At 41.8% G+C, this 23,886-nt stretch overlaps 1 protein-coding gene and 1 long non-coding RNA gene across 9 annotated transcripts in view; one reads left to right on the top strand and one right to left on the bottom strand.

Moving 5' to 3' along the window:
* The window catches only part of NFIB (nuclear factor I B), a 217,570-nt gene that overhangs the window by 57,092 nt on the left and 136,592 nt on the right, over positions 1-23,886 (top strand). The window lies entirely within an intron of this gene.
* Positions 717-23,050, bottom strand: LOC311605847. Of its 2 annotated transcripts, XR_014782109.1 has the most exons (4): positions 22,692-23,050; positions 16,722-16,826; positions 11,540-11,644; positions 717-10,710 (listed from the first exon to the last, which is right to left on the bottom strand). It is a non-coding gene; the product is annotated as an uncharacterized lncRNA (long non-coding RNA). The 2 variants fall into 2 exon arrangements; XR_014782108.1 differs by having other exon boundaries at positions 717-11,644.

Genomic DNA, 23,886 nt, shown 5'->3' with positions numbered 1-23,886 from the left:
TGTTCATTTAAGGGGCTGTTTAGCCATTAAATGATCATAATGAGTGAGTTAACCCAGAAGCAGAAAGACTCAAATGGTATATACTCACTTATATCTGCATATTAGCCCAAGGGGCATGTCCCACGAAAGCCTTCACTTACCAGGAAACTGAGACAGAGGAGAGAACATTCTAGTGGGACTCTAGATGAGAGAATCATGGGAGAAAGGCAAAGTAGAAGGACCCAGAGGGTCCTAGAAGCCTACAAGTAGAACATTATGATAGGCAGATTTGGGCCCAGAGGTCCCGCTCAAACTAAGGCGCCAGCCAAGGACAATACAGGCGGTAAACCTTAAGCCCCTACCCAGATCTAGCCAATGGACAGAACACTCCCCACAGTAGAGTGGAGAGTGGGATATGACTTTCTCACATACTCTGGTGCCTCACCTTTGACCATGTCCCCTGGACGGGGAGACCTGGTGGCAATCAGAGGAAGGACAGCAAATTACCAAGAAGAGACTTGATACCCTATGAGCATATACAGGGGGAGGTAATCCCCCTCATGAACAGTCATAGGGGAGGGGAATAAGGGGAAATTGGGAGGGAGGGAAGAATGGGAGGATACAAGGGATGGGATAACCATTGAGATGTAACAAGAATAAATTAATAAAGGAGGAAAAAAAGCATAAAAAAAAGAAAGATTTCTTCTTCTTCTTTCTTCTTCTTTCTTCTTCCTTCTTCTTCTTCTTCTTCTTCTTCTTCTTCTTCTTCTTCTTCTTCCTCCTCCTCCTCCTCCTCCTCCTCCTCCTCCTCCTCCTCCTCTTCCTCCTCCTCCTCCTCCTCCTTCTTCTTCTCTCCTCCTCCTCCTCCTCCTTCTTTCTGGTGTTGGGTTACTTGTTAATTCTAGGTATCAGAGATTGAAGTGAGGAAGAAAAAAATGAGAAGGGAAGTTGTAGTGATTTAAAGTCTAGTTTACCTTCGGGAATGGAGGACTTAAGGCTAGCACTTTCTCACTGTCCAATCTATCTCTTTCTCATTTTATGCCATTCCTTCTGTTACCTCTCATATAGGTGGATTTGGGTTAAGCTTCATGGTTATAAACTATTAGCTGAGCGCTCTGGGGAATTAAACATTCTCTTTCCCAGTGGTTCCAGTCAATTTTTTTAGGGTGCCTGTCATTGGCTACCTCTGAACCAATCCCTGAATAATGTGTTTGGCTGATTGGTAGCACCTGGCCTCCTCCTGTTCTTAGAGTAGATGAACCCAGGACACCCGAACTGGGTGATTGGAATGAGTCAAGAAGAACAGCTCTGTAGAGGGAAATTATTGCTTTTTTTTTATTACAAGAAAGTAGTAGACGTTACCCAAACAACAGCCAACCAGACAAACCAGCTAACCAGATCTACTAGATAAAGAGATGACAGGTGATATCGATTCTACTTTTAACTTAGGCAGGAGTGAAATGCTTAATGAAGTGATATTCAGGCGCACACAGTGCCCGCTAATCACTGAGTCTTGACAGTATGACAAGCTGTGGGACACCTAGGCCTCTGTTTGATCTCAGGCCTTCTCAATAATCCTTTGGGACAGCATTTACATCCTCCTTCTGTGGAGTGGTACGCTGGTACCATGGCTGAGATGTGTTGCTTAGGCCTAGGATGGCTGCCGTGTTCTCCTGGTGACAGTGGTTTAGGCTTGCCCCCAACCCAAAAGTGTATAGACAACCAGGACTTCAAAATCCTGTTCTATTAGTACGTGTTAGCGGCACTATTTCCGGGAAGACGTAACACGTGGCTGCTTACCTCAGATAGAGAACCAACAACAGACCAAACTTGATACCACCAAAGTTCCATTTGGTGATCCACTGAGTTTAGTTGGGGATACTTACAGGAGTATGGGTAAAGGGGTTACTTAGAGGAGCAGAAATGACTCAAAGACAGCAGCAGCATCACCAAAGCCCACACCACCTTGGGTGATTTCTCACAAAAACTGAAACCAGGTAGCTTGACAGGTTGGAGAGTGCCTTTTTCAGGTTGATGCTGCCTCTCCCGGGCAATTTGGCTGCCCCCTCCCCCCATCATTGTTGTTATTACTCTCCTCCTGTTTCTCCTCTTCCTCCTCCTCTTCCTCCTCCTCCTCCTCTTCTCCTCATCTTCCTCCTCCTTCTTTGGTAGAATGATTTGTCTAAGAGTCTCTCTGCAGTCCTTATGACTTATATATCTCTAGAGGAGAAGGAGCCAAATAAATTTGATGTGTTTTAGCGACTTCCTGAAGTTACTGAGTTATTTCCTATGTCATAATGATGCAGGGTACAGTTTTTAACTCCCTGTGTCATAATCAGCTGCCCTTTAAGATGGAAGTTTTATTTAGAGGAAATTGCTACACAACACTAGTGTCACCAACTTGCCCGACCTTACTTCCCTTACTGGGAAGATTCTGAACCTTAGCTAGATCTTTCTGGGAAAAAAAAAACGGTAGAAATTCTATTAGGAATCTGGGAGATTTGTGCTGTGTGTGAGTAGAGTTACACATAGCATTATACCAATGATTTTATTGATTAGCTTTACCAGTTAATCCTTTATTGACAAGGTTGTAAGTCCTAGCTTTCTGGGCTGTCATAGCAAAGTACTGTAGGTGGTGAGACTTGAGCAACAGAAACTTACATTTTTTTTTTCACTTCTGAGGCTGCATGTCCAAGAGCAGGATGTCAGCATAGCTGGGTTCCTGTGGCAGCATTCTTCCTGGATTGCTGAGGGTCATCTCTTTACTCTGAGTTTATGCAGGGAAAGAGAAACCAAGCTCTTCCATGTATTCTGGTAAAGACACTGATAGCCACAGTGTAGGCATTTTGCTGAGTGTTTTTTCAGCATGTCTCATTTGTTTCAAACTAAGCCTGTTAGCGTAGTTTAAACACTGCACATCCAGACTCAGAGAAGGTTTCTTTGTTTGTTTGGTTTTTGGAGACATGGTTTCTCTGTGTGTCCCTGGCTGGCTTGGAACTCACTCTACACACTGCGCTAGCCTCAAACTCATATATCTTGCTGCTTCTGCCTCCCAAGTGCTGATATTAAAAATGTCCACCACTCCCACCAGGCAAAACTCAGAGAAGTTGAGTAATGTGACAGAGACCAAGCAGGCAACATGTATTAGAACTGAACACGAATTTGAATGTCACATGTGTATGCTGCAAAGCATGTCAGATATGAGCATTCATTTTATAATCCAGGTGAGGGGTCGATAGAGGACTTGCCTGAAAGCTCAAGCAGGGCTCAGAGCCATCAGGTCCGTCAGGGAGGAGAATTTCCATAGAGCGAAGTTGAACTTTGATGTCAGAGTAAATGATTTCCCAGATGAGAGGCAGAGGAGCATCCGGATGGTGGGAACACTGTTTCGTGTGGAGGTATGGTGGCCGGTAGGCCGGCTGGAGGGGTGGGGAACACAGGCTCACCGAGCCAGAGTCCAAAGTCCGAGTGCCAATGCCAGGTGTTTGGATACTATTCTGGAGCCCGTGGAAAGCCGCTGAAGGCCTCCGGGAAGAGGGAAAGTGTCATAATTCGATCTAGGTTTTAGACAAGAAAGTTTTAAAAATTACATGTGCTGATTAGGGTCCTTCAAGTTGGAGGTCCAGTTCGTGTGATTGCACTCTTTGGGATGCCTTGCCCTCTCTTTGTACCCCCAAACTCCTTAGCCATCATTACTGCTCTGAAGTGCTATCCACAGTGCAGCCATTCCTGGCCTGTCCAGATGGAGTGATCCCTCCCTCCCCTGCGCTCTGTGGTTCCTGTGTAGCTCTTACTGCTCGTGGCACGTCACAGGCTAACGATGTGTTTACATGTCTCTCCCACAGCTTGACTTGAAGGACCTTGTGAGAAGGGAGTATGTTTTCTCTGGTTTCTTTCATTGCTGTTTTGCTTGCGCTGTGTATGGCCCTTGGCACATCACAGGCAGGCGCTCCTATTTGTTGAATATAACACATTGAATTAAGGCTCCTATGAAAGCGAGGAGAGAAGCAAGGACACAGAGTAGACTAACTTGGGAGGAATAGAAATAAGTGGGTGTAATATGGATGTAGAGATGAGGAATTCTGAGGCTGTTAGCAGAATCCTCTGGGGGAATTGTTAATTTCCCAGAGAGCGAAGAAAACCACTGAGTCGAGAGCTACGTTGTGTAATTTGGTTGGGTTGGGGCATTTTGTTTGCTATCTAGCAGATAAATAAAAATACACGTCCGAATTTAGCTCTGTTGGATCCCAAGCTTTGACGACGAAGTCTGATGGAAATTTAGAAGGCTGGGTAGGATCCCAGGGACACGGCTTTGCAGAGTGCTTTCTCTTACGGAAGAGGCAGAAGAATTGAAATCGAAGGAGAATAATTCAAGGCCTCTGATGAGTAGCATGGAGTCAGGAATGTGTAGAGCAGTTAGGTGCATACTGAGCTGTTCTGTGGGCAGTAACTTAGACAGGATGTATGTATGTATGTTTGTATGTATATATGTATGTGTGTTTGTATGTATGTATGTGTGTGTGTTTGTATGTATGTATGCATGTTTGTATGTGTGTATGTGTATGTATGGAGATGTGCTCATGAGTGCAGGTACCTGTGGAGGTTAGAAGAGGGTGTCAGCTCTCCTAGAGTTGCAGTCGTAAGCAGTTGTGAACCTCCAGTGCTGTTAACTGAACTTGGATCCTCTACATGAGTGTTATGCACTCTTAGCCACCCAGCCCTCTCTCCAGCCCCATAAAAGGACTTTGTAATAACAGAATAGCAGCAGTGAGAACAATAGTTATATTCAGTGTCTTCTCAGTCCTTATTACCTGCTGGTGATTTTTGCTAAGGGTTTTTCTTCCATGTCTCGTTTATTTTAAACCTTAAGCTGTTAGCCTTGTTTAAGCACTCTGCAAATTCAGACTCAGAGAAGTTAAGTCATATGTCCAAGACCAAGCAGCCAACATGCAACAGAAGTGAACATGCTTTGTGAATGTCACATGTGTGTGCTGCAGGAGTACTGACCAGACATAACTCTGTGATTTATTAATCTATAAAGACTAGATTTTCAAGTCACCTGTAATCTAATTCTTTTTCTTTCACATGGATGAAAGAATTTGTGGGTGAGTTACATTTCTTTAGTGGTTTTCTCATTTAGGCCAGCTGATTCAGAATATGTATTGGTGGCTGTAATATATCTGATTAGCTTAGTATATATTTTAGTTTTGCTTTGTATTATAAGTCCATTTGAAAGAAAATATCCTTACTGGTATTTTCTTTAGAAATGTCTTAGACTGTACAACTTGAATTTTTATGTAATGGAATTATTTAAACAAGATCTGAATACTTTAAGCAATTATTTTGGTTAATTCTTCCATGTAGCATTGTGAGCTTAGATATCTACACAAAGGCAATTCCTGAAAACATTTGCTCATAGTTGTTGCACTAGTATATATGTACTTTCATATATAATTCAGGGAAGAAAATTTATTGCATGTAACAGGCGAGGTTTACAGCACAAAAGTCCTGATTTGTGTATCCAGCTTCAGGGCAGTTAATTCTCCAGAGACCACTGCACTGTAATTTCCACTGGGCCAGGCAGTTTAATTTTGCCAACAGCATCATTTCAAAGCACTGGTGTGTACTTGCAGTGGTGGTGGAGCTTTATCCAGTCCTCTGCCGAGAGCCCCCTATGCAGTGCCTACAGCCTATGCCTGCTCTCTCCATCTTACTCCCACCCTAGGCTGTCCTCATCCTTTCCTGGATAAACTTTTGTGCCTTTGCACTATCTTAGATTAGCTTGTGATTTTTGACCAAGACCTTAATCCTGAGGGAAAATCAATAAGATCCTGCAAAGAAATGCATGGGCATTGTTTGATGTTGTTCTTAAACATAATTTGGTAAATCTAACATAGGTGATGCTCTAGCTGGATATACAGATTCATTTTTTTCTGTTTATCTTTCTGCATTTAAAAGCAACAGTTACAAAAATCTAAACTAACACAAATCCTGATCCCTCAAAATTGTGCCATCACTAGGTTCTAGAGCCTGGAAGGTGGGGCTTTGGGTAGAGGAAGATGACCAGACAGCTGTGACCGCAGCATCCTTCCCACCCGATGGTTTCTATTGCGGCTTCATATTTGCTTTGGCATCTGACTATTTTAGTAACCTTATAATGCAAAATACTATTTTTCGAAAAAGATAAGTTCCACATCCTCAAATCATTGAATGTTTTCTTCCATTTATATTCTAGAAGTAAAAACTAAGTAAAGGTAGTTTTTAAAGGATACTTCCATCAAGGGATTGGTTCTCACAGGGTCTGCGTCTGTAAGGGGGAAAAGAATGAGGTCTAAGTTTTTATACTATACTCTGGTGACTAAAATAATCTGCAGACATGGATAAATCAGCTCTGTCTTTACATAACCATTGGCTTCCTTTCAAGGTACTGTCTCCTAACCAACACACTATACAAATAACTTCAGTTTAATATAGCTTTATCTTGATGTGTTTAGATTTGGTAAATGCTCCTATCTTTCAAACATGCATCATTTATTTAAAATGCATAAGCATATGTTCAGAACAAAGTTATTTTCAGTGCATATATATTCATTAGCCTCTGTGTGAAAGTACGTTTCAAGTAACAACCATTTCAGTGTTTATTTTTCTTTTGAAACCTTCCCTTCTCTCCATCTTGCTTTAATTGAACCCTAGGCTTGAACCCATGGAGCCAGAGCACATGTGAACGTGTTTGACTGATATAAAATAATTTCTTTGTTGATCATATACCCATGCATGATAAGATATGCATGGGAAGAAATCTGGTAGGGAAGTATAAATAATACTTATCTTTAAGGCAGCGTCTGTCATCTGCTTCAGCAGACAGTACTTGCTTTCTTCCTAGCACAAAAAAGGCTGAAAGATTTGTGGACCAGCTTTGTTTGTGCTCTGTGATGCTTAATCAATTTTTATTAAATTCTAAATTAAAACTTGGCTTTCACTGCAGTGACATCTCTGATGTATACAGCAAGGAGAAAGATCATGAGGCCCTTGAAAAGGTTAAGCACGGGTGGTCCTAAGCTCGAGTCTTCTTCTCTTTCCTGGACCGCACAGTTTTTGTATGTCTGGCTGAGTTCTTGTAGGGACGTGAAGAAACTAGGAACGTAGCTCCAGCTTTGGACTCAAGTTCCTTCAGCCTGTGGGTATTTGTAGTATGATTTTAATGCTCTCATGCGCATCCCCATATCTAAGAAGAGGACATATCAGTTCTGGCAGTGTGCAGATAATGTGCTCATTTTGCATTCCAAAAGCGCTGATAAATTGGGACTTGCCAGTTATGATTGCAGAGAATTTTAATTTTTTAGTCTTCATAAAGTTTTACCATATTCAAGGCCTGATACTGATATGAACTTTATAGCTTTTTTTTTTTCCTGCCTGGATTTCCTGATTAGCTCTACAATTGAAACTTTCTAGTCTTTTCCCAAAGATTCTTTTGGTTAAACACCATGTAGTGAGAATTCCACTCAAAGAAGTCAGTTTAAAAATGGCCATCTTATTTTTATATTCTCCTACCCAAGTACTAGCTAGACCTGACGCTGCTTAGCTTCTGAGATCCGAGGAGATCGCGTATGTTAAGGTGGCCATGGACTATATTCTAATGTATGTGAAGAACAGGGTCATGAGTCAAACTGATTTTTTTTTTCTTCAGGAAAAAGTTTAAAGTTTCCAGTTGTAAATATTTTTTTCCTTTAGAATCTGCATCTATAAGGAGAACACGAACAGAATTTAATTAAAATGTTATTTCTCTGCTGAATACTGATAGTTTTGTTTTTGAATTTGGTTCATGTTACATCTGGTACACAGCAGACTAACCTGTATTCGTTACTCCGTTGGAAGCGTATGTCTGTGGGCCCTGATCCAAGAGAAACTCCTGTATCTGCGTTCCAAAGTGGAAGGTTTCTTGAAGAGAAGGGAGGTGGGCTATGTAATTTGTTGTTAATTATTGTTTACTTTCTGGGAAATATGGCAAGCTGTAAACTTAAGATGGGAAGATCCGTGTTTTTTTTTTTTTAATTATGTAATATGCTACTTAGGAGACAAGTGACTGCAGAAGAACTTGGGAGCCAGTTTTTCCATGCCCAGTGAAAATTAATAATTCGTGCAGCTGGTTGCTTCCCGTCACTCATCTGTCCTTCAACGAATTTGTATTTTGCTATTACACAGCGCCGTATTTTAGTTATCAGTGCCATGTGGACACAGAAATGCTTCTAAGTCCTGTTTATCTGCCTATTGCCCAAGTCTCTGAGTGTTTTCTTGATTTGTGTCATTTTAGTACCAGCCTGGTACTGTATATGCATGTGACTAGAAGTACAGTGTTTGTAGTTCAAAAGCTCAGCCCTGAAACAGGGAACAGGCAGGAAATCGCCCACTCTATCTGCCCCTCGACTGCTGTAAGAATATTTAGTCTCTGAATGCGCCATCCACATGTGTGTTGGTTTTTTTTTTTTAATCTGCTGATTGAGAGAAAGCCTTTGGACTTGCTGTAAGCATTGAGCATGCTTCATAGAAGGTGGCTGTACTCAACTAAATACACAGAAAATCTTTGAGGATAAAGTGGAGTTGGTCCTGGCTTTCTCACCTTAGAGCCGCATCTCACTCCGCCCTGGCCAAAGCCACTCTACTGTGATAGTCTAAAGCAGACTATGGAGCAAGGGATGAACTCTGTCTGCTTTCTGTGTTTCTGAGAAGTAATTTTGGGTAGATGAACTGAGGCTTGGGAGAGATTGCCAAATGAGGTGGTGATGATGGCTAAAGAGACTTGGACTTAGGCAGTGCTTTCTGGCAGAAGTGCAACGCAGACGGTATCGTGTTTTTGACCATAGTACTTTAGACAAGCTGCCAAGTGTTTGTGACGAGCTAGGGCTGTTACTATACTTTGCTTTTAACTTTACTTTTGCATACAGTATATCGTTCTTGTTTTATAAACTGTGTTGCATACTTTTGTCCCTCTATAAACAAGTGAAGCTGTTGAGTTTTTGGACAAAGTTTGAAGCAGTCTTGTGTTGGCTTCTTTGCTTTATGCTCCAAGTTGAGAGCTGAATAGTAAGATCTTTTTTTCACACCATTTATAATGCGATGCACATTTTGAAGGCAGTTTAAATTCTTTCGGCTCCCCAGCCATATGCTTCAAAATGGAAGCATCGTAGATGTCTGAGGAGAGAACTGCGTTGAAGATGGGTGCACACACATGTATTGCAAAGTCTGCAGTGGACCATTGTCCTTAGTGGGGTTTGCTCTCTAGGAAAACCTCCAAATCTTAACCCCAATTTTGTTGAAGGAATTTTAAAGAACTTCCAAGGCTACATAAGAACATTTATATATAGAATTTGTATGTGTAATGAGACTGTAGTTTGGCCAGCCTATTATGTGAGAAATTGGCAATAAGGAGAGTAAGGGACTCTTAAGTCTAGTTTCTGGTGGAAAAACAAGAGCTAATAGGAGTGAAAATTACATTTCTGCTTTATACTTTTCAGTTTTACTCGGTCCCCAATAAAGATTATATTCTTTTCCATTCTTACCACCCTCTCTTAGTTTATTTCTAGATTGGAGAAGTGAAATGTAATACTCCGCATAGCACGTAACCAACTCTCTAGAGGATCCTTTGCATTGTTTTCACATTCCATTCTGCCCAAGTAGAAAACACCAGATTTCTCCAATATTTGTAAAAAGAATGTATACTTTCTTAGATAGAAGTATCCTGTTTCTAAACGTTTCTTTTCATAATCTGGCTGATATTTTGTGGTCATGCAGTATTGACCACATGGATGCCATTATGAAAGTCATTTAGCAGATGCTTGGATGCATAAGCTTATGGGTATTGATGGGGAGGAGGGCTGGTCTCTTACTATGTAGCCCAAACTGACTTAAACTCGAGATCTTTCCCAGTACTGGGATTACAGGCGTGGAGATCACACCTAGCATTTATATGTCTAAGGTGAGGACACAGACTCCTGCCCTTTGTTGTCATTAGTCCTGCCTTCCTTGTCTTTTCTTTTCCTTCGTATCCTAATTAACCATGGGCTTATGATGTTAGGGAAGATAGAAAAGCAATTGTCTCTGTAACCTTGATGAAAAACGGGAGGGATGCTCTGTCTATGCCTTTTTCTGATAGCACTTGTTTATGAATCCATTGACGGGCACTCGTTGACTTACAATGGCAGCATTCCTGATGTGTGCACACTTGCTTGTGAACACACAAACACATGTAGATACCATTGTCTCCTCTTACTCTCTATACACTATGGATATGGGAACATCTTTTTACAGAAAGACTTCTCTGCCCATTCTGTAAGTAGTTTTCAAAGACAAATTAGTGTTCTTCTCTGTAGCACTCTAAAAATAACTTGTTAAGTCGAGAATTATTTTGCATTTTAGGGAGATTTCTTTTGGTCCCCATTAATGAGATGCATTCTTGAATGCACCTGAACAATCATCTGTACAGCCTTTTATTATTATAAGCTATGCAATATATCTTAACAACTTTGCAATAATTATCACTTGATGTACTTTCACCATTAACTGACCTTAGGCTGTTTGGGAAATGAAGGGGGCGGGGGCTAAGAGTTAGGAACCAATAGAGAGAGAGGGAAAGAAAAGAAACCAGGAATGAATTTTGTATTTTTTGAGACGCCCCTGTATTGATATTTCAGTTGGGTGAAATCGTGTTGCTGTTTATCTGTGCTTTTCTTCCCCCTGTGGCAAGAGACGTGGTGAACAGACACTCACTCCCAAAGACCCGCACGTTCCAAAGCACTGACTCATGAGTCCACAATGAAATACTAGGATGCAGCCATTTCCTACCTTTGTTTGGAAGCAAATGGATTGGAGCAGGCGGATGTGGGCCTGGGCTGCAGGGCTTCGCAGGAGGAAATGCTTTGGGTGGCCCTTCAGCCCTCAGTGCTAGATGCTCTCTAACAACCCCTTGTACGGACATGCATCGGGCAGCGTGGAAGTGTCCTGCAGAGGGTGCAGATCTAGTCCCTCTACCCCTTCTCGTGTGTCCATGCACTCAGAGCTTCTATGAGGCAGTGAAGGTAGAGAGAAGCTTTCGTTGCTTCTAACGCAGAGGATTTTGAGTGCTTGTTATATACTGCAGTAAACACACACGCCCATCTCTTGCTAGCACTCTCACGTATTTGCAGCTTCAACCTATACCCATGACTTCTGGGTGCCATATGACATGGTCCTATCCTACCTGTTCTGGAACACAGTTTGCCTACTTTCCATGTTCCAGTGTTGCCTAGGCTCCATGTTAAGTGAAACTGACCGTGTCACCACCGTCAGCATAGGAGGGCCTCTGGCATTTGTATTCTGGGATCTCTTCCTCCTCGGAGAGTTGTAGATTATGCTTGCTTCCTTGTATTTTTTCCAAAGCCTATCCAAGTTACCTGTGTCTAGAGAGACTGCCTCTTGTCTAACATTCCTTTTCCAGCATCCTTTCTTCTCCCCTGCTTAACTGTTTGCCTTGAACCTACCTGACATGTTATATTAATTTGTTCCTTATGCTTGCTAGACTGTTTACCTCAAGAGGGTTAGGAGTGATCATTTTGTGGTCTTTTGCGTTCGTCCTCAAATACAGTAGAACTCTCATCTGTCTGTGCCTCGCACTTTGAGGAAACCAGGAGATCTGCAATAAATGAAGAAGAGACATTGTGGGCCATCAACACATGGTGCTGTCTTCTTCCATTGGGTCATTCCAGGCATTGCTGAACTTCCCAGTGACATAGCTTTTCTGGGAGTCTAGTTGTGAGTAGTAATTCTGTGAGTGAAAGGGCGAAATACTAACTTTATTTTATGAGAAACTGTACTGGAATAATGAAAAGATGGTCTCTCCAGTGGATGGTGCATCTCTCTGGAGCCATGGTTTCTCTTGTGTGCTCTGGCCCTGGCCACATTTGGAGTGATAATGCTTGGGATGGTTTTGCAAGGGAGGAGTAATCGAGAGCTAAGCATGCCCAACACATGGAGTATACCTGGCATAGGGGGTGCACAGGACAGTAGGAAAATGCGACAAATAAGAAGTGGCTCTGAGCAGAGTATTAGAGGCTGTATGCTGGAGTCATATTTATCACCGTCTGTTCTCAGACATGATAGGTTCCAGTTAACCATCCTTTGGGAATTTTAGAAATGTGATCTTTTTTTTAAAAAAACCTTGAATTTATTAGGTCTGGAAAGAATTGCTTCTCTCTGTGTGGTTCATAGCTTTCCAGTTTGGTGTATGGGTTAGTGGCCCTCCTGTTGGTCGGCCTGGTGAGTCTATGCCAAGGCGATGGCATAGGCAGAAGGACTCCTTTAATTAATGCTGGTGTTTGTCACTAGTGAGTGGGGACAAAGGAGACAGGGAGAAAGAAAAGGAGGGAGGGAAGGAGGGAGGGAGGGAGGGAAGGGGAGAGAGAGAGAGAAAGAGAGAGCTGGGAGGGAGGGAGGGAGGGAGAGACAGAGAGAGGGAGGGAGGGAGGGAAGGAGAGAGAGAGAGGAGGGAGGGAAGGAGAGAGAGAGAGAAGGGAGGGAGGGAGGGAGAGAGAGAGAGAAGGGAGGGAGGGAGGGAGGGAGGGAGAGAGACCCCTGGAAGTCCTCCAAGAAGGGGCTAGGAGAGAACTTGAGGACAAATGCTCCTACTTGGAACACATACCAAATACTGGATAGTTTTTTTTTTCAAGAGAAGCCAAAATTAAACACAGTAGAGCTTACTGTTTGCTAATCAGCATGTGTTTACTTTCTCTTCCAAAACTGAAGTTGCCAACCAATACATTTCCTACCCAGTGCTCTGAATCTGTCCAAATAAACATGGGAAGTAGTGAGACAATGACACCACACGAGAAACCTACCCTTGTTCATTAAACAGGATCCAAAAATTCTCTGGAATTTAATTCTAGCAGAGAAATGAAAGCTGTTTGGTTCCTGAAGGGGAGGCTAGTGGCTCCCCGCTTCCCCTAGTCAAAATGTGTGAGTGGGATTTTATGTGAACATATATTCCACCACGGTGCCCTAAGCTTAAATGAAAATGGCTCACTTCAGATCAGCTTCGCCCCTATTTCCACTGCCTGGAATGGTTCAGTTGTAGCATAATAAACATAAACAGAACATGAACATAAGCGACTTACAGAATTAAAACAGTCGATTTTAATCTCTGTCTTAAACTAGAGATCACTGACAAAATTTCCAGGATGATATTCAGAGTTGATTTCTCGGGAGTGCAGAGAGAAGTTGTAGAAGGCAGCTTCTTTGTTGTGGTCAGTTTTCACAGTAGAAAACAGAGTCCATAAGCAACGTTGTAGAAAACCATCAATTCATAAGACTGACAATTTACCTAGGCTGTTAGTAGACAGCTCTGTATAAAAAGATTATGTATAATCTGTATGTGCAAGTTTCTGTATAGAACTTTGTTATAGGAATACAGGATGGAGCCATAGTTATTATTGGGCTATCCTTTCCATTACATTATAAATGTGTTTTAAAGTGTCTAGTAAAATCTTGGGATTGAAGTTCAGGTTACAACTTGCTATGATATCAGGCAGGTATTTTTTTCTTATTGTGATTTTAAATAAAATGCACTTAGCTTTTGTCTATGACATCATTTAAAACTCCTTGCACTCACAGGTAAACCCACAAGACTCCAGCGGGTAGAAACAGTGATCACAGTGGATCACAAAACCAAGCAAAAAGTACAGATGTGGGAAAGGGACCCCCTGGGGGAAGAGGTGTAGGAAGTTGGGACGGTAGGACAGGGATAAGGGAGTTGACCCTGGTGAGCTAAGGGAAGGGCTGAAAGTAATCAGGGTAACTTATGCTTACATTTTCAGAGAACAAAGTTAATGAAAGTTATTTTAGAAAAAAAAATCCAACACAGAAACAAACACACACAAAAAAACCCAAGACAACAGCAAAAACTTCAGAGTTTTGATAGTTTCGTAAAAGCTTCTTTCAATGCTCAACATTCAAACTAGTCAGTGTAAGAAAGCCCCTTCTTCTGTGCGACTCTCTTCTCTGGCAGTCATATACATTAGGAACCACATCTGCCTTTTAAATTGCAGAAGAAACTGAGAGATTCCAGCATGGTCCTGGAGTTCAGCCGGGAACTTAGATACATAGGGTGTGGGAAAGCAAAGGAGGCCACCACAGTCTCCGCCCTCTGAACTTATACTTCAGGTAAATGCAGTAAGAAGCAGTCAGTGGCATTTGGGGAAACCTGTGGAGGGCAAATGTGAGGATTTATGGCAAAAAGGAAGAGGCCCTGCGTGGAATTACGAAATCTCAAAACTGGAAGCTAAGCACAGGAAGAGCAAAGGTGTTTGAGGGAAGCATCTTGCGTGCCTCTCTGAGAGAACACAGGAACTAGAAATGGTAGGAAAAGGCAGAGCTCCAGTGAGGAAGCCGTGTAGAAGCGTTAGGAGCTCCTCAGAAGCAGCATGGCAGCTGGTGTCATTTGTTTCCATTGCCAAGTCATAAACTATATGCTATTAAAAACCCCATGAACTTATTTTTTTTCCATAGGGTGTTTGCGTGTCTATACCACATGTGTGCCTGGTCTTGTGATCAGAAGAGGATCCCCTGGGGCTCCGGTTGTGAGCTACACGGAAGCTGGAAAGATGGCTCAGGTGCTAAGAAGACCTGGGTTCTATCTAGTCTTAGTATACAAGTGACAAGTGGTAGCTCACAACCTATACATGTATATGTGACTGTTGTATGGCAATCTCTGTAATGTCCCATTGGAGTCAAATGGGCAGTGGCCATATTTCATTAAGTGCCTGCCATCTGAATGCCCATAGCTATGAACTCATGAATCTAAAGACTGTTGTTTATTACTCTGAGGATAGTGAAAGACTTAAAGACTAGAAATTAAATTGTTGAAATTAAGACTTAAATTGAATGTCCATCCAAATGTTCATCATTTGGTCCAATGATTTATTATTTTTAATTTAAAAATTTGAGACAGAATTTCTCTCTATAGCCCTGGCTCCTCTGAAACTCTTTCTGTAGAACAGGCTGGCCCTGAATTCAGCATGAAGCACCACACCTGCCTTCCAATGTATTGATTTTTATCTTATTCTCATCTCACTAGTCACTATTTTCAGAAGTATTTAGAAATATTTAATATACATTAAATATAAATATTTCAGTTAATATATTATGCATTGATATGTTTAAGAAATGTTACTTTAGTTAAATTTGCCTAAATTAAAAATAGTAGCTAGGCATATCTGTAATCCCAGCAGTCAGGGAGAAGAAGAAGCAGGCAGATCTCTGTGAGTTTGAGGCCAGCCTGGTCTACAAAGCCAGTCCAGGACAGCCAGGGCTACACAGAGAAACCCTGTCTCAAAAAGATCAACCAACCAACCAACAATACAAAACAAAACCAAAAATTAGTAATTTCAGATGAATAAATATATTTTTAAGAAATTTAAGCAAATTAATTATGGGTCTCCTTTCCTCAGTCCTTTTCTTATGTGTGCCATTACTTCAAGTGGATGCTTCCGGCAGCCCTTTTATTAGGCAGAACCCCACTGCCTATGTGTGTGGTCTGAGTTTGATGCAGAGGCTGCTGATCTCTGCCATGTAGTCCACAACGTAGTCCTTTGCCAATTTACCCCAGCCTAACTTTTCCTAAGTATGACAGTTCCTGAGCCAAAGGATTGGAGGCTCCACCATGGGCACTCCAAGTCACAAGAGCATCTTTCCCTTGGCACCTCATACAGTCTTAGAGCACCAACTCTCACTTTGGAAATGATTGCCCATAGATACTGTATGTAAGATGGTACCATAGAAAAGCCTTCTTCCCGTTTAATATGAAAATAAATGTGATGCTGATCAAGTTCATGCACCCACATGGAATCCATATTTTAGAAGTAGCTACAGTCCTTGGGCTCACAGGGGTGATTAAGTCTGTTACCACTTATGCTCACCTTTCAATATATATCTACAGTGGACACCGAGAACCCTGGGCTTCAGGGATGGCTCAGTGGGCAAGAGGACTTAACTGTCAAAGAGGACTCACATAAAAAGTCAGGCACTGCCACAGGTGCCTATGTCCCCAGTGCTGGGAGACAGAGAGAGATGGACCCCAGGAGCTTGCTGGTCAGCCCGCCTGGCTGAGTAAACTAGGAAACTTCAGGTACAGAGAGAGACCCTCTCAAGTAACACGGCAGAGGGTGTTAAAGGAGCACAGAAGACACTTGATGGCTTCTGTGGCCTCTGCATGCGTGTGCTTGGGAACATGCACCCCCACACGCGTGTGTGTTCCTGCTACCCCCTAGCATCATACAACAAGAGCTAAATAGTGACCCCCAGCCTTTCTGTAGCTGTTTCTGATAAATTGCAAGCCCTCCCTGCCCTGAAATGTTTTGCTTTACTTCTGAGAAATTCCTTTTCACCTGAAAATGCTAGGTTTCAGTTACCCTGAAAAGGGTTAAAACAGTGGAGTTTTTGTTTGTTTGTTTGTTTTGCTTTGTTTTTGTTTGGAAATAGATTGATTTAAATTGCTTTTGTTTGGATTTCGTATATTTGGTGTGATTTCTGCCTTTTTATCTAAAATTCACACCAGTAAAATTGCTGAAGAGCGGAAAGCTACATTGATCTTAGGGAATGGCATAATTTATGCTTCTCTTCTTTGCCCTAGTTTTGTGTGTTTTGTTTTCTTTTTTTTTTTACCAAGCGATAGTTCACTGCTGTATCCAGTCAAGAGCAGAGCTGAGTTCTCTTCTCACCTGTCCTGCTGTGATTATGCTTAGCTGGGCGAGAGCAAGTGGCCTTGGACCAGATCTGCTTCAGGAAGTCCTGCAAAGAGGCACTTCTGACTTCTATAATCGATCCTAGATGTAGGAGAGAGCATGGAAGGGAAAAAAAAAAGAAATAATGTTTAAATAGAGTGAGACAAATAGTTCAACTCATTATGGGACCTTGTCACAATTTAGGAGCCTCTGACACATGAAGATGCAAAGGCCCACATCCTTTATCTCTCAATTTACAGCTCTTCAGGCAGTATCTATCTTAGAAAACGACTGATTTCTGGGCTTTGATCCTGAGCCTTCTAAATCTTTATTAGCTTTAATCTTTTGTATGAGAATGTGTCAGTGTGTAGGGTTCTGTATGTGAGTGTGGGTGCCTACAGAGGCCTGAGATATCAGGTCCCCCTGTAGCTGCAGATACATGCCCTGATGCGGGTAGTTGGACTTGAACTTGGGTCATTTGGAAGAACAGCACATGCTTTTCACTGCTGAGCTATTTCTCCAGCCCTTGCATCTTTTTTTTTTTTAATTTATTTTGCTGTTGGAGTTTGAACTGAGGACTTCACACATACTCAGTTGGGACATGCCCTGCTACTAAGTGACACCCACAGATTCAAAACCTCTACATGGACCTCCAGACTTGATTCTTCACACCGGCCAATCTTCTTATCCTGGCAAAGTCTGCGATGTGCAGTAAGCCCAGTGGCATTCACGTACTGTTTACTTATTTGCAGTTCCTTGAGCACAGGTAGACTGCTGGTGCTGCCTGTCATTTTAGCTGGTGGCAAATGGCTCTGTGTATTCCGGAGCAAGAAAGACAGGCAGTCCTAGAGTTCATCCCACGCTGCTTCGTGTTATGTGAAAGCTCCCAATGTGACAGGGTCATAATCTCAATGCAGATGTTTATGGAGTCTCATTATGGTCCAGGAGGGGCTTTTGGATGAGCGAATGCAGCCATGCAGAAGCACCACAAATAGGATTGAGTTGCCCACTTGGCTTAAGGCTTTTCCTTCTTACCATCTTTGAGCCCACTCCATCCTCACCTTGCTGTAGATCCTTTCTTCTTCCGGCTCTGCACCTTTGGCTTGTTGTAAATGAAAAAAGATAAAAGCAAATGGCTAGAATCAGACCCTAGCTCTCTGTCCTGATCAGAGGCTGGCTTTGCCTGAGACCTCTCAGGTGTGTTGTTGTTGGCGAAGACCTTGTTGCTTTCTCAAGTCCTTCAGCCACACCGTGGCCTTTCACAACCCGTAAGTCCTGTAATACTATATTTCGTGAAGAAAGGAAAAAATGAGATTCCTCCCTCCTTGCTTTTGTTAACCCATTCTTGTTTTAGGCTTCAACAAAAAGGGTTTTTGTTAACTGGAGCTTAAAATCGGCCAGCTTGCAAAGTAGTCTCCCTTTTTATGCAAGGAGGATTAGCTTGGCATGTTATGCAGCTCCCTTGTATGAGCTGTTCCCGTGTCCTGTCATAAGGTATATAATTACTGCACTTCACCATCAGCAGTCATTCTTCGGTTAAGACCTGTTTTAAACCTCTCATTAATACAACTCGTACTGGGAAGGTAGAAAATACACCTTCAAAAAGAACCAAGTGTTAGGGAGTTAATCTGTTCTTTTTAGAATAGACCCAGAGTAAATAATTTTTACTTAGTGCTTTTCTTCTCCAAGCAATCTAAATAGCTTGTGATAAAAGATCAGGTACCAGGATTGTACAAGTGCACAGTTTTAGATTCACAGGGTCAGGACTCTTGCTTGATTCCAGCCTCCTTTTCTCTCTGTCACCCTTGAACAGTGAAGTTTATAATCCTCTACTCTTTCAAAAGTCAGCCTTCTGATAAGACAGTCTGTCTCTGTCTCTGTCTCTCTCTCTGTCTCTCTCTCTCTCTCTGTCTCTGTCTGTCTCTGTCTCTCTCTCTCTCTCTCTCTCTCTCTCTCTCTCCTCTCCTCTCCTCTCCTCTCCTCTCCTCTTCTTTTCTCTGTCTCTCTCTGTTTATCTCTCTGTCTCTCACACACACATAACACAGTAGAAAACGTTTTATTTTGTGGGGTTTTCACTGACCCTCCCCATTCTGATAAGATTATAGTCTGAACTAAAAAAAAAATGTCCCAAGGAATGATTTTTCTTTCATGGGCGAGTCACAGGCAAAGTACTCAAAAACTCATGGTCTTCTTCGACTTAGTCATGAGAGGTTTGCTGTGGTGTAGTTACCACAGCCCTGTCTGGTGGCTGAAGTTACATATCTTCTTGCCCACAGTCACCTTTTTTTTTTAACCCTCTCAGTGCATCATCTCCCGCCAGCTGATGCCTGCTTCAGAGATGTTAGGAAGGTTGATGACTAAGGAAGCTTAGTCAATGCGGTTCCTGGGAGCAGGAGCTTGTCGGTCTCTGGAAAACATCTCAGATTGTTACAGATCGCAAAGCCCAGGCTGTTGTTCTAACCCGTGCTCATCTCAGCTGACATGTTCCTCTATTCTCTCTTCTTAGTGTTTGACCTATGGCTACAACTTCTATTGTCATTAAATGTGTTCAAGATCCAAGAGCCCCACTGTTTATACCTAAAGACCTTTCTCCAGTTAGGTTTTCTTCAGCCTTCAGGGTTTGTTTGTTTGTTTTGACACAGTTACTCTGTGTAGCCTTGTCTGTCCTGCACTTGCTTTGTAGACCAGGCTGGTCTCGAACTCACAGAGACCTGCCTACCGCTGCCTCCCTGAGTGCTGGAATCACAGGTGTGTACAAGCACCCGACTCAGCCAACAGCTTTAAGTTTAAAGTAACTTTCCTTGTCTTCCCTGTGTTTTTAGTTAATCACTTCCAATGTGACAGAACTTATTGTAGGCCCTTCAAATTCAGGGGGTTTTCGGACAGACTACCTTGCTGCTCTCATGGCTTCGGAGAGCCCCTAGCACAGAAGTCATTTGGATATGCCATTTCTGCGGGCTTCGTACCTTGTGTCTATTGTGCTTTATGACTTTTCATGGCATTTATTCACTCCACTGAGAAACTATTTAGTACCTTTTGGAAAGACTTAGCAAAGTTAGACCAAGTCTTTGTAGACCAAGGCTGGTGATGGGTGAGTGAAGGACCCGATGATCCCTAGCCACAGGTTTTGCCAGTTATACTCTGAATTCTTTTTGTTATTTTATTTTATATTGTCTTAAAATAAAACACGAGTTGGAAATTCATTCAGGCCGGCCAGGCGTTCCTCTGAAAAGAAGTCAATTACTACAAGTTAGTTGATTTACTTCATATAGTTCGCTCCTCTTTCAGAACTCAGCAGGCAGTAGTGACCGCAGAAGACGGAATAAACTGAGTTTAGGACTGACGGTGGTCTGGGGGCTGTGTAGGGGGAGCCATGTGCCGCTCTCTGGATCTGGGAGGGCGGGGGGAACCCAGGACCCGGAGAAGGATGCTGCTGAAGGGAAGAGATTCACAGTGAAGCAAGCCTCAGTTCAACAGTTTACACTAGGAAGCCTGGGAGTTTCCTTTCTTCTTGTCCAATATGTGAAGCGACTCTTTCATATGGCAGGGGCTTTAAAAAAAATAACCTGTAATTTAAATTTTATTTGTTGAGCATTTCATGCATGCATACATGTGTTTTGATCATCTCCATCTCCCACTCTCTCTAACTCACCAAAAAACCATCTCCCTCCCAACCATCATCCGCTCCCCCGCTAAGGGCAGTGAGTGTCTTGTGAGCCCTTCCCCACCCACGCTGGAATTTGGAGTAGCTCGGCCTTGCTCATATCTTGTGCAGGTACCACCAGCTGCTGTGAATTCATGATTGGAAGTGGCCGTGTGATGCCCAGGGGTCAGCCTTTCACAGCACCCTTTGTCCTCCTGCTCTACCGCTCTTTTTGTTCCCTCTTCTGGGATGTTCCCTGAGTGTTGGCAGGGGGGAAGGTTGACACAGACGCACCATCTGAGGCTGAGCACCCACAGTAACTTATTTTCAACACTTGCGCCAGTTCCAGATCTCTGCATTCAGTGACGCCCACTGTAAAAAAGCAGCTTCCCTCACCGAGGTTGAGAGCAGCACAGTCTATGGAAAACATTAGGCATTTAGAAGGCAGATTCAATGACAGGACCCACTAGTGGAACAGTAGTTGATCCCAGGGGCTTGGATATATGATTTCACTGAAGGCACCACTGCAGCCTCATACTGTAGAGTCAGATCTCAGAAGTATCGCCTTTTGGTGCTCAGTTGGAGTCTGATGAACGACTGAATTTACTTTTGCTCTAGTTCTTTTTACACCCCACTTCTCTAGAGTGGAAATTCCTACTGGTCCTACTCCTGCCAATCAGGGTTAAATTGTGCTTTTGTGGACTGATAGGAAAACCAAACTGCCCCATCTGCTGCTGTTTCAGTAGGAGAATTTGCTGTGTTTCAGGCGGTTGACTCACCCATGGTGGGGACTGCTCTTGGTTAATGAGTTGAAGATTGCTCGTATGAGCATACAGAAATGATATAGAATTAATTTTATGTGTACTCTTATGGTACCAAAAGGTATCTCCTTTTAAATACTCAGGTTAAATCTATTTCTCTGAGGTCCTTGCCCATTCAGTCTCTGAGGCATTTTTATGAGTAGGTGGCACATAGCATAACATTCACAGTAAGGTTACCAATGAAAGAGAATTAAAAAAAAAATAAAGAATTTCTAATATTCCAAAAATGTACAATCCTCGTTTTTATCGTGAGTATGAAGAACATACATTATACTGGTTTACATGTGTGTTCGTGTGGAAGAGAAACCACATTCTTAATGAACTCCAATAAAATTAAAATATCAACAGAGAGAGGCAGGATGGACTGAGAGAGGCAAACTATAAGAGATCCTTTTATTATAGCATGGTAAAGTTGGCTGGAAAGCAAGCTTGTCTATGAGAATAGCTTCTAAAACAAATACAGGGTAATTGACAAGCAATTTAAATTAATATGTAGTTAATATATCTCAAAGAAATTAAAGGAAGAATAAAATGTTTACTGTTTGACCACAAAAACTGAAGGTGGCTTTTGCATGTGGGTTCAAGTAGGACATTGGATAGTTAAGAAGTGGAAACGGAGAATCATAAAGTTCATTTTGATCATTTCAAGGCTTTGATGTAGGTGTCTCTCTTCTATAATTACTGTTAAAGTCAGCTTCAACACAGCGTCTTTAGATTCAGGTCTCTGTTACTCTGTGTAATAAATAAGGTGGGGAAATAAAGTTGGGTGACTCATCTGGTGAAAGGGAGAGTAAATTAATGATTCTCACTGAGTTAAAGTAAAATTGTACATATTCAAGAAGCATTATGCTAAGGATAGGGAACACATAATAGTAACGTGTCTATTTAGCATGTGCAAAACTCTGGGTTCAGGTGCCCTGCACCACCACCAAAGTATTATATTAAAGGCAATTTGTAAAAAAAAATGCATACGATCGATTTAAATTTATGCCATAGTAGTACCCTGGTGATGTCAAAACTCAAGAATGTGATGGGTGGGACCTGGGGCTCAGGCTTCTGTCAGTTTCAGCACTAAGCTGGGTAAGTTCTTGGTCAACTTCTTTTCTTGTCCACAAGAGTTCCTACCTTCATGGCTTGTATTAAGAATTAAAGCCAGCGTTTGTGAAACTTCTTGTAAAACGCTCACTTATAATTAACATCTATAAATGGTGCTCATTATCAACAATTACATGCCTCTGGAGGAAGTAGATATAAAAACACGGTTGCAGTACTATTGTTAATTTTCATTCAGTGGTCATATATTTAGGGTTCAGGGAAAATACTCAGTTTATAAAATTTCCAAATCAGCTTTGATATTTCTTATAGTACATTAGTATTATATTTGGAATTTATACAAGTATTTTAGACCTAAAAGGAGAAGTTTCTTATTCTTTGTTGATTTTTAAAATTTTTATAAGCTCACTAATTCATTCAGCAGTTGGTGAATATCAGCCATAAGCTCACCTTGAGGATCACAAACTGGCCTCAAGGAAAAAGGTCTCACCAGAAAGATCCGAATCCAACTAGACCATGGTAGGTGGCAGAAATCTTTGCAGGGGTAAGCTAGCTTGTAAAATGAGAAGAGTTTCTGGGCACGTTTGGAAAAGATTTCACCCTCCTACCCTTAACTTGAGTCTATGACATAACAGAGGCTGTCATGGACTCACTTTGGAGACCAGGCTGGCCTAGAACTCACAGAGATCCTCCAGCCTCGGCCTCCCAACTGCTGGGATTAAAGGGGTGTGCCGCTATGCCTGGCTTCAGTTATAAATCTTAATCTGTGAAAAAGTTTTAGAATTATTTGAATAACCCAGCTGTTCATTTCTGAGCTGAATCAGTCTAAATGAAGGTTACCTTGCGTGTGTTGTAAAGGGCTGGTAGGCTTATATGTTCATTGCTTTTCTTGAATGTGGCTCTATTTAGTAGAGATTAGCCAAGTTGTTTTTCAAATACCATTTATTAGTTTATTAAAATGAAGATGACTTATCTCTTAGTGAATTAATATTTTAACCTTTTTTAAACAAAGCCAAATAATCATTAAATGATTATAGGAAAGCAATAGACTTTTAAAAATGTATACTACGTACCTCTTAAATTCATTATTTTGTTAATGCTATAATAAACAGTAATAGGCAATTTAAGTCTCAAGTAATGGGAATATTTTAACTAGTTATAAAAGTCTGCTAAATCATATTTTAATGATTTTATTGAACTTTAATTCTACTGGAATTGCCTTGTATTTAAGGAGAATGACCAAATATTGTGTTTGGTTAATATAAAAAGAAAAAAAAAGTGTTTTGTACTTTTAATCCCATCACTCAGGAGTCAGAGGCAGGTTTATCTCTATGAGTTCCAGGCCAGTCTGGACAGCACAGTAAGCTCCAGGCCAGCCAGCCAGAGCAACACAAAAAGACCCCGTCCCAGCAACAACAAACAACAACAATAACACCATTAATAAATACTTTGTTTGGCATTAATGAACATGTTTTTTGGTTCTTCATATGCAGAATTCTAGCAAGGTGCAGAGTGAATATTTGGCAGAGCAACTTAACCTTTTATTATTCTCATTTCAGACTGCACTATATTAGGCAACGAGGGTCTTTTCACACTGTTTCCATAAAATGAGATTTCCTCATAAATCTAAGCCCATGACCCCACA

Source organism: Acomys minous (genome assembly GCF_964271855.1).
Source record: "Acomys minous genome assembly, chromosome: 1".
NCBI lineage: Eukaryota > Metazoa > Chordata > Mammalia > Rodentia > Muridae > Acomys > Acomys minous.
Note: the sequence above shows the minus strand (reverse complement) of the source record. Positions and strands in the feature narration are given on the sequence as shown.